The sequence below is a fragment of the Schistocerca nitens genome, chromosome 11 (assembly GCF_023898315.1).
Source record: "Schistocerca nitens isolate TAMUIC-IGC-003100 chromosome 11, iqSchNite1.1, whole genome shotgun sequence".
Lineage (NCBI taxonomy): Eukaryota > Metazoa > Arthropoda > Insecta > Orthoptera > Acrididae > Schistocerca > Schistocerca nitens.
Window position 1 is genome coordinate 191,478,740 of NC_064624.1, and position 10,562 is coordinate 191,489,301.

Sequence of the window (10,562 nt, forward strand, 5' to 3'; positions counted from 1 at the left end):
CTCTATGAGAAAAAACGATCGAGACATCACTGAAGATGCCACTCAATGAGACAGGTCTATGGAGAACTGCAATAGATGGAAAAGTCTTCAACAGAAATGGAGCTGGAGGTGCCTGGCGGGAGACAGGCCTTGTAGGGTTAATGCCAACAGCAAAGAGGACGACACTCAGGATGGAACCCTGACGCACACCGTTTTCCTGGGTAAAAGTTTTCGACAAGACAGAACCCACATGTACCTTGAAAACTCTGTCTTTTACAAATTCTTCATGGAAATAGGGCAGGCGGCCATGGAAGCCCCACATGTAGAGAATGCAGAGGATAAAAATCCTCCAGCGGGTCTCGTAGGCTTTCTCCAAATTGAAAAAGACGGCTACAGTTTGGGATTTCCGCAGAAAACCATTTATGACATGGGTGGACAAAATGACGAGATGGTCAACTACAGAACAGCACGCTCAAAATCCATACTATGCAGTGGTAAGTCAACTGCGAGACTCAAGCCACCATACCAGCCACTCATGAATTATACATTCCACCACCTTGCAAACACAGCTGGTGAGAAAGATTGGACAGTAGCTAGAAGGAAGGTGTTTGTCCTTACCAGGCTTAGGTATGGGTATGACAGTGGCTTCACACCAGTGTCTGCGTAATGTGCCCTTTGCACATATGCGGTTGTATGTATTGAGCAGCAAGTGCTTGCCTGCAAGACAAAGGTGCTGCAATATCTGAATGTGAACAACATCTGGCCCTGAGGCGAAGGATTGGGATGAAGTGCGAGCATGACCTGGCACCCTCATGTTAAAGGCGGCATTCTAGCATACCTGATTTTGTGAAGAGAAGGGTATTGCCCTAGCCACCTCTCCTCGTTTCCGATGTGGGAAAGAAGAGCAATAGTGGGAAAAGCTCGAAATTTCCGCAAAATGGCGGACCAAGGTGTTACAAGATCACAATACAGTGCACGATAGCTTCATCTGCTACTGTCAGGCCGGAAATTGGAGAATGGATCTTCGTCCCTGAGAGGTTGGCCCACTTTTAAAAGATCTTGTGAATTAAATCCAATAAGCTTTTTTGCTATCCCGAAGAACACGACACTGTGCATGCATCTCTGTACAATGAATGCAGTTTCCCATCTTAGGATGATGGGTGAAAACGCGGAGAGCACGTCTCCACATGCAAATTACATTTTGACATGCCTCTGTCTACCAAGGGACCAGGATACAGCGTGGTAACGAGGAAGTGCGAGGACGTAAATCCTCTTTGTAGAATTGAAGGCCACGAACATCCATTGGAGGTGTCATGGTAAGGGAACAATGAATGGGAGTCACCTCAGAGGCTGCCAAGTGCCATCCTGTGAAGACTCACTGCTACAGGGCACAGAACCAGGAGGATCCTGTTCCGTTTGGTCTACGGAAGTGTCGGCTTTATTACGCTGCCGGCCTGCAGAGTCCAGTGTAGAGAAATAGCTGGTGGTGCACACCGGCAACACACAGGCTGGCCAGCCAAGGTATCATGTGTTGACACCACTGAAGAGGATCTTCGAGCCGGCGAAGGAGAAGACCGTTTGTCTTTGTTGGCCTTCTTCAGATCTTTCTGCTTAGCAAAGGAAGACTCAGATGGCAGGTTATACATTTGGCCGGATGTCGACAAGACATTCCAGTGTGGCTGAAATGATGACACTGGTAGCAGCGCATCAGGTTTGGAGTATATGGTTGGACTGTGGTAACTTCATAGCCTGCTTTGATCTTGGATGGAAGCACCACTCTATCAAAGCTGAGAAAAAGAGTGTGTGTGGGTACTAAGGAGGCACTTACCTTTTTCATCACCCAATGGATGACAATGGCAACCTGGTCAGAGAGATATGTTTGGATTTCGACCTCGGTCAGACCATTGAGCAGCCTACTGTAAAAACAACCACGGAAAGAATTCAGAGTTCTATAGGCCTCAACACAAACAGGATGTCATAGAGAAGGGAAGTGGCAAGCAGTTGACATTCTTGAGAATCAGGAGTACTATCCAAAAGCGAAGTGTCATTCCATAAATGAGAGCAGGATTTCACAGGGTTGGCAACTGCATCAACACCTTTCTGAATTAGAATCGGATTTACCATTGTGAAGAACTGACCATCTTCAGCACATGAAACCACGAGGAACTGTGGTGCAGCTGGCAGGGTTTTTGAGTTGTTAGCCTCATTCCAGACATTGAAGAAGACTGGGTAGCTTTGAAAGATGAAATAGTCAAGACAGCAGAGGATCAACTAGGTAAAAAGATGAGGGCTAGTAAAAATCCTTGGGTAACAGAAGAAATATTGAATTTAATTGATGAAAGGAGAAAATATAAAAATGCAGTAAATGAAGCAGGCAAAAAGGAATACAAACGTCTCAAAAATGAGGTCAAAAGGAAGTGCAAAATATCTAAACAGTGATGGCTAGAGGACAAATGTAACGATGTATAGGCATATATTACCAAGTGGTAAGATAGATACTGCCTACAGGAAAATTAAAGAGACCTTTGGAGAAAAGAGAACCACTTGTATGAATATCAAGAGCTTAGATGGAAACTCAGTTCTACGCAAAGAAGGGAAAGCAGAAAAGTGGAAGGAGTATATGGAGGGTCTGCACAAGGGCAATGTACTTGAGGACGATATTATGGAAATTGAAGAGCACGTAGATGAAACCGAAATGGAAGATATGATACTGCATGAAGAGTTTGACAGCACTGAAAGACCTAAGGGAGTAGACAACATTCCATTAGAACTATTGATAGCCTTGGGAGAGTCAGCCCTGCCAAAATTATACCATAGGGTGAGCAAGATGTACGAGACAGGCGAAATACCCTCAGACTTCAGGAAGACTACAATAATTCCAAATCCCAAGAAAGCAGGTGTTGACAGTTGTGAAAATCACCAAACTACCAGTTTAATACGTCACGGTTGCAAAATACTGACACTAATTCTTTACAGACGAATGGAAAACTGGTAGAAGCAGACCTCAGGGAAGATCAGTTTGGATTCTGTAGAAATGTTTGAACACGTGAGGCAATACTGACCCTAGCGACGTATAAATTTTCGGTGCCTACAGTGTCATGTTTTTCAGTGTCAAACAAATTTTTATTTTTAAAGGGGATCACTTAAGACTATTTTCATGGGTTCGCCCCACAAATTCCTCCCTCGTATCACAGAATTGTCATCTGATGTAGTACAAACTGAAAAAATAAATTCCTTTTAAAGCAAAGTTTCGTATATAATTTATATTCAAGACCTTACACCTGTGTGACAGAACAAATTCTACATCAAGAATACTTTACACAAGTTTTAGGGAAGAAATGCTTCCGATAATTATTACAGTATTTAAACAACATCAAAATATGAACAGGCTGAAATGAACAAACAGTACATGAGACTATATTAATCAATTTAACTGTAAAAAGCTAAGGAGCATATTATTAGCAAAATGAGAAATATGCAAAAGTGAAATGCCAAAATGAGCACTTCTCAATTGGAAGTAAATCAAAACAGTCAGAATGCCTGAAAGAGAGCACAATAACATGAACCATAAACGAATAAGAGCTAAGCAACTAAGCAAATAAGAGAATAGGCAAAATTGAAATGCCAACAAAATGAGAGCTGGCCGAACTCCTTGTCAGCACTTATATACAGTTGCGCCCGTGGTGGCACCTCGCGGCCGGTACGCAACACGCGCCCCTGGGACCGCAATGCACTCTTAGCACTCGCGGCGGCGTCTAGCGGCCCGTACGCAAGTTGTGCGATTGCTGTCGCAGGTCAACCCTTAATTTATGATGTTACACTCTACAACTTATCTTGGAAGATAGATTAAGGAAAGGTAAACCTACATTTCTAGCATTTGTATACTTAGAGAAAGCTTTTGACAATGTTGACTGGAATACTCTCTTTCAAATTCTGAAGGCGGCAGGGGTCAAACACAGGGAATGAAAGGTTATTTATAATTTGTACAGAAACCAGACAGCAGTTATAAGAGTCGAGGGGTATGAAAGGGAAGCAGTGGTTGGGAAGGGAGTGAGACAGGGTTGTAGCCTATCCCTGATGTTACCGAACTTGTATATTGAGCAAGCAGTAAAGGAAAGACAAGAAATTTGGGATTAGGAATTAAAATCCATGAAAAAGAAATAAAAACTTTGAGGTTTGCCAATGACATCGTAATTCTGTTAGACACAGCAAAGGACCTGGAAGAACAGTTGAACAGAATGAACAGTGTCTTGAAAGGAGGATGTAAGATGAGCAGCAACAAAAGCAAAGTGAAGAGAATGGAATGTAGTCACATCAGTGATGCCAAGGGAATTACATTACGAAATGAGACGAAGTAGTAGGTGAGTTTTCCTATTTGGGGAGCACAATAACAGATGATGGTCAAAGTAGAGAGGATATAAAATGTGGACTGGCAATCTTAAGGAGAGCTTTACTGAAGACAAATTGTTGTTAACATTGAGTATAGATTTAAGTGTTGAGAAGTCTTTTCTGAAAGTATTACTATGGAGTGTCACCATGTATGGAAGTGAAACATGGACGATACATTGTTTAGACAAGAAGAGAAGAGATGTTTTTGAAATGTGTTGCTACAGAAGAATGCTGAAGATTAGATCACATAACTAATGAGGAGGTACTGAATTGAGGTTTGTGGCACAACGTGACTAGAATAAGGGATCGGTTGGTAGAACATATTCTGATGCATCAAGGAATCACCAATTTAGTATTGGAGGGCAGTGTGGAGGGTAAAAATCGTAGAGGGAGACCAGTTGATGAATACACTAAGCAGATTTAGGAGGATGTAGGTTGCGGTAGTTACTGGGAGGTGAAGTTTGCAAGGGTAGAGTAGCATGGAGAGCTGTATCAAACCAGTCTCTGGACTGAAGACCTTAAACAATAGACATTAATTGTGAAGATGATTGGCTGATTGCAAGGAAATCCCCAATGACTGCCAGTGTCTGCAATGGTGCACTCCTTCCAACTGGAGGCACACTTCACAAGGGGGCACACACGCCTTAGGTGATGGTTCACACTTCAGGTAACACCTGACATAGAGAGATCAATTGGCAATTTGGGAAGGTAGCAGCTCAGGTAAGCACCCCTCCCTGGGCCTGGCTTGTACTTGCAAAACCGATCTTCTGACTCAGGGCTGGGAATTACTCATTACCCAGACACCTGTTATGCATCAGACATATGGACTGGCCTTCAGGAGTGCACACGGAGAAAAATGAACAAGGGGAGCCTCAAACGCCAAAGTGGCGGAAGGATAGGAGAAGGTGAATGCAGAAAGGTAAAGGGAACGAGAAACAGTGAGGGACTGTTCTTATGTCAGATAGGGACATTGCGGAACATTCCCAGAAACACCTCAGACACTTTCCTCAATGGAGGGGAAAAAGAATACCAAGAGTTAGACTTGCAGCACCGAAGGGAAAAGATGCTGCAAAGGTTGGAGCCCATCATAGTGAAGCACAAAGCTTCCAGAGTGCAAGCCCACTATGGGAGCCAATCCACACAGCTAAGTCAGTCATCTGGATAAGCTTGACACAGCTCAACCATTCCTGCTGCTGCCGCAAATAAATTACTCTGCACTAAATCTTTTCCATCATTTTTCTTTTTTCGTCAAAGCAGCCTACTGTTATATGGAAATTAAAATGTGTACCAGCAAGGCAGACATGTAGGCAAAAATTAATTATGTAACCAACTTTTTTGAGGTGGTGATAAAAACTTTTAAGACTGCCCCTCACATGTAGCGTAGAGTACAGATACAGATGTATAAATGGAATGAACATTAACCATACAGCAGATGACCACAACACTAACGATATTGGAAAGGCAATTATTTTACCTTGAACACTATCAAAAACAACTTTTTATTACAAATTTTGCTAAATTGGTATCTTCTTATATCCTAAGTGGCCTAAGAGTCATGGGGAGGCACTGGATGTGGTTAGGTGCCCAGCCTTAGGCATTAAAATTGTCTCCATACAGTTCTGGTAGCAGTAGGCCCTGCCACCTTCATATTCCAACTGGTGCTCATCTGACCCACAGTAGTATGTTGATCACCCCCACATAGCACTTTTCTAGGTCCCATTTCTTCATCAGACACTTGAGGTCACCTTTATAGTGATTTCTGCCTGTGGAAGCACACTTTCTGTAATTATGAGTACCTCCCCCTAAATGCAGCTTATGTCAGAAATCCTAAATATTGTTTATATTCAATGCTTGGTCCACTTACTGTGTGCTGCCCTATTCAATTCTTATTTGTTTGCAGCAGACTGCTGAAGTATCACAGCCACAGTTGCACTGCATTTTGCAAATACTGTCATCCCAAGTTCAATGTCGGTCGCTTGGAAACACGGTGCCATATTATGTACTCACTGGTCTGCAACCGACTGCTCAGGTATTTTGTCTACAGCACTTGTACCTTGAGAAAAGGGAGACCTACTTCTGTCAGAGTCTATTCCACAGTACTGTCATGTTTATGCTTTAAGAACTGATGTGTGTGGACATAACGGTGAAAGTGTGGTATCTGTAAAAAGCAAAGCATGCAACACCCTACACATCTAAATGTCAATCACTGCACAACACAAAAATGTAGACAGGCACTATTTGACAACGTTTTTTAGATGATATCGCTCTAGCAGTTGTTAATCATAGAACAATATACATGAATCGACACTTTGTCAAAATAAGCCACTTGCCACTTCTGTAATATGCATCATATTTTCATAAAAATCTATTGTAATTCATCTGTTTGGAAATTGTGTTGCTTTGTTTATGCATGATAATTTGTTCACACAGGTACATTGTATAAACAAATTTCATTCATGGAACAATTTTCCTCAGAAGTGGAGGCCGTGAATCATATTGGGGTTTGAGAAGAATGGATAGTAATGTGTCTTAAGCTGCCAGCTATCTTACAGTAAACCTGTTCACACTGTTGAGTGTCATGCAGCAACTTCATGCATAGTAACCACATGAAAGGAAATTATCTACCACCTACTACAATAGTAAATGCATTAACAATGGTAAGAATGATGTAGCACCACACTGGGGCTCCATAGCTCGTACATTTGATGCTACTTTCATACTTACTTTTACATTTTTGCTGGTGAAAGCATGTGTTGGCATATATGACTGAAAATAAGTGTTAAGAAAGCTGAATTTGAATCTGATACTGGTTAATGCCTGTTAAATTAATATAGAAAACAAATGATGCAGAATGTCCCTGATGTATGTTGTTTCTTAAATTTATTGAACATTAAAAGCACCTGTGGCAAGCTGTCCTTCATGCAACGTTCATGATGCAACGAAAAGTAAGGTACTGATTTTCTTATCATGACATGCACTGAAGATCATTATCAATTGTCGTCCAGTGTGACAGTACAGAAAGTATAGAGGAAAAGAGAAGAAAAATGCATTGTGGAGTAGGATCAAAACCACAAACCCCTTCTGTGCTACTTCACAAGGTGAAATCTTTTCAACAGGTTTAAATTTGTCAATATATATGGAACAAATGCCGCCATGACAAATTGTTTTTGGGGTGAGATACCCAGCACGTTAAATGACAGCAGCATCAGTCTGTTCTCCTATCCCCGTGTCAGACTGTGTACTAGCTCTGAAGTCCATTTCTCTTTAACGTAAGCTGTCAACCTCTAGCAAAGTTAGTATTTTTTGTATTTTCATAACCTCACAGAATTTCTGCCATAAAACACATTTATCACATTGCCCAGGCATTCATATTGTGTACATGTTGCTCTTTTTCCTTCGGCATAGATATTCCAGTTCCACTCATCTCAGTATTGCATACTTCTTGCCATAACTTGCATACAGAAAAATTCACATTTAAAATCTGCTTTGTGTATTCTGTCACCCTTTGCCTCTGTAATGTCTTTGCTTCTCATCAACCAAAAAAAAAATTATTTTTTTTAACAACAAGTTTCCATCATCCCATAGCATTGAGCATAACTTTAACATTGCTGTGTCTAGTCATTAGAAATAGTTGATTCCTACTACTGGCAGTTATGTGGTTCACATTGCTGACTAATACATTACCTTATTTTTCAAGGTGGTAGTTGAAGTACTATGGCTACATAACACTGTAATACGACAGGAATGTCATTCTGCTTGCAAGGTAGCTCATAGGTGGACTGCACACCTTAAGGAGGAGTTGAGGGGCAGAGAGAAAGGGCGAGGACAAGACAGCAAGACAGGCAGAGAGAGCAGGCAACAAGGAAACAGAAAAATGGTGGGCATGTAAGAGACAAAGAGTGACACAGGAGGAGGTGGAATGAATGTGGGAGGAGAAGATGGCCTACCAGACTGGAATTAATAGGTACCCTGGCAATGCCATGTACTCAGCTGGTTACTAATATACTGCTGATCTCTAGTAAATTGACAATCTATGTTTACTTAAATTAGCCAATGAGTTTTCTCATTCTACATGCAATATTAGTGATGTGAATACTTGCAATATTCTCAAGATCATCCCACCCCAAATTTAATCTTGGATCCTCATTGATACAATCACTGTTACAAGATACTCCCAACAAACCTTCAAGAAAATGAGAAAGAATATTCGAATTAATACAGCTAGTGCACATCTGTAGATACAAAGAAATAATTTGCTGATCAGCTTTTCTCACCCACATTCCCATGATTCCACCTTGTGGTACATTTCACTGTGCTCTTTGCAGAGACACTATCAGCTGTCTCCTGCACTGCATACTTCACAGTACAGCATCTACCGACACTAACCATCATCTGTGACCTAACAGTTTGCCTCGAGTTGCAGTGTTGTGCATTTCCTATCCATACACCTCTTATCACTCATCTTCACCCTTTGCCTGCCTACTGTTGCCCGCATTTATCAAGTTAACTTGTTCTTACACTCACAGCTTTAGCTCAAATGAGTTCAGGAATTTGACACATATTTCAGGACAATGTATTCTTGTTCTGGCAATCTTTGGTTTCTCCTCCCATCCAATCATCAGTAGTGTCTTGCACTGGACGCAAGATCACGTCCAAAATTTTCGGCCCCCAAAATTTATTTTGCATTGCCTGCCTGTATTATGCTCAAGAACTTGGTTGTAGAAAGCAACAGGGTAATTTAAATAAACTCTATTCACAATTACTTTAGGACTTGCAGCTAGAAATGAAATACTGTGGTGAGGCATGCAAAGACGGTAGGGCACACATTCAGCCTATCCCAAGGGATAGACCTTCACCACACTGCCAAAATACTTCCCAAGTGCAGTGCAGTGCAATTCAGTTTTTGGCAGCTTGCTGTCCTAAGGAATCATTCAGTGCACTATGAGATTATGTTTGCATTCATTTCGTACAGTTACAGGTTGAAAATGAACCTGTATTTACTGATATTTGTTGTGGACAGTGGAGTGCTTAACAATGCTAAAAGCTGCTTCATCAAATGTTATTCAGTGGACATATCAATATCACTCTTGTTCAAAGCATTGCTATACAAACTCAAAATCAGTTGAGAGAAATGGTTTGTGCATAATTTGCCTCCATCATCAACATCTGTTCTTCATAGTGCTCCCAAATGTACTGTTATTGATGAGAAACTTACGCCAAAATAAAAGGATGAAATTACCGGTTTCATCATCCGAATGTGGATGTGAAAAATTTAAAAAGATAGATCATATAAATTCAATTCCTCTACATAAACCACAGTTACTCAGATAAAATAAATTGACAGGTTGACAACACCAACAGAACTGTTATGGACCCAAATTGAAGATTATGTTGCAAAACAGTGATGAAACAAATAAAAAAGCTACACTTTCTGCAGGAGGGGAACTCAATAATGGAGCTGTTACCAAGGAATGTGTCGTGTAATTGCCTGCAGAGCAGATACATTTTCATAAATTTTAACTGCTACATTCCAGAAGAAAGGACCACCATATCTGTTTCCTTGGGTAATGCTCTACAGACCAACTTTCATGCATGCTACCAACCACGATTTTAGCTTTGGAATTTGCCGTGACTGCGCCAAGCACAGGTTCCCCCATTTGATATATCACGGTTAATTTCTCAAGTATTATGTTGAACGCGCTTCGACGACAACGATGACCACCACCACCACCTCTCTCTCCAAACTTGTGTGTGCACTAAATCCACTGTACATCTCTCACTCTCATTATCACCTTTGCTATTGTCCCCACCCATCTGCTTACTATACCTAACTTCCTTGTTTTGCAACACACTCTCAGTGCTGTGCAATCATTGCCTGTAAGTATTGTGATCTTTAAGAAATGGGTATCTTATTCTCTCATGACCTCTCCCAAATGTGTCCCATTGTAAATGTGTGATTATAGTACGTATCCCTCCCTACATAGAAATATATACACTTTACACGTCACCTAATGGTGCATGCCAGAGGGTACTTCTGGTACCACTACGTGCATTACTTCACGCATTCCTATTCCATTTGAAGGTGGTGTTTGGGAAGAACAATTGCAAAAAAGCATCTATATTAGCACTAATACCTCCTATTTTGTTGCCACAATCATTTTGCAAGATAGTATACTGGCAAATCTTGCTATGTA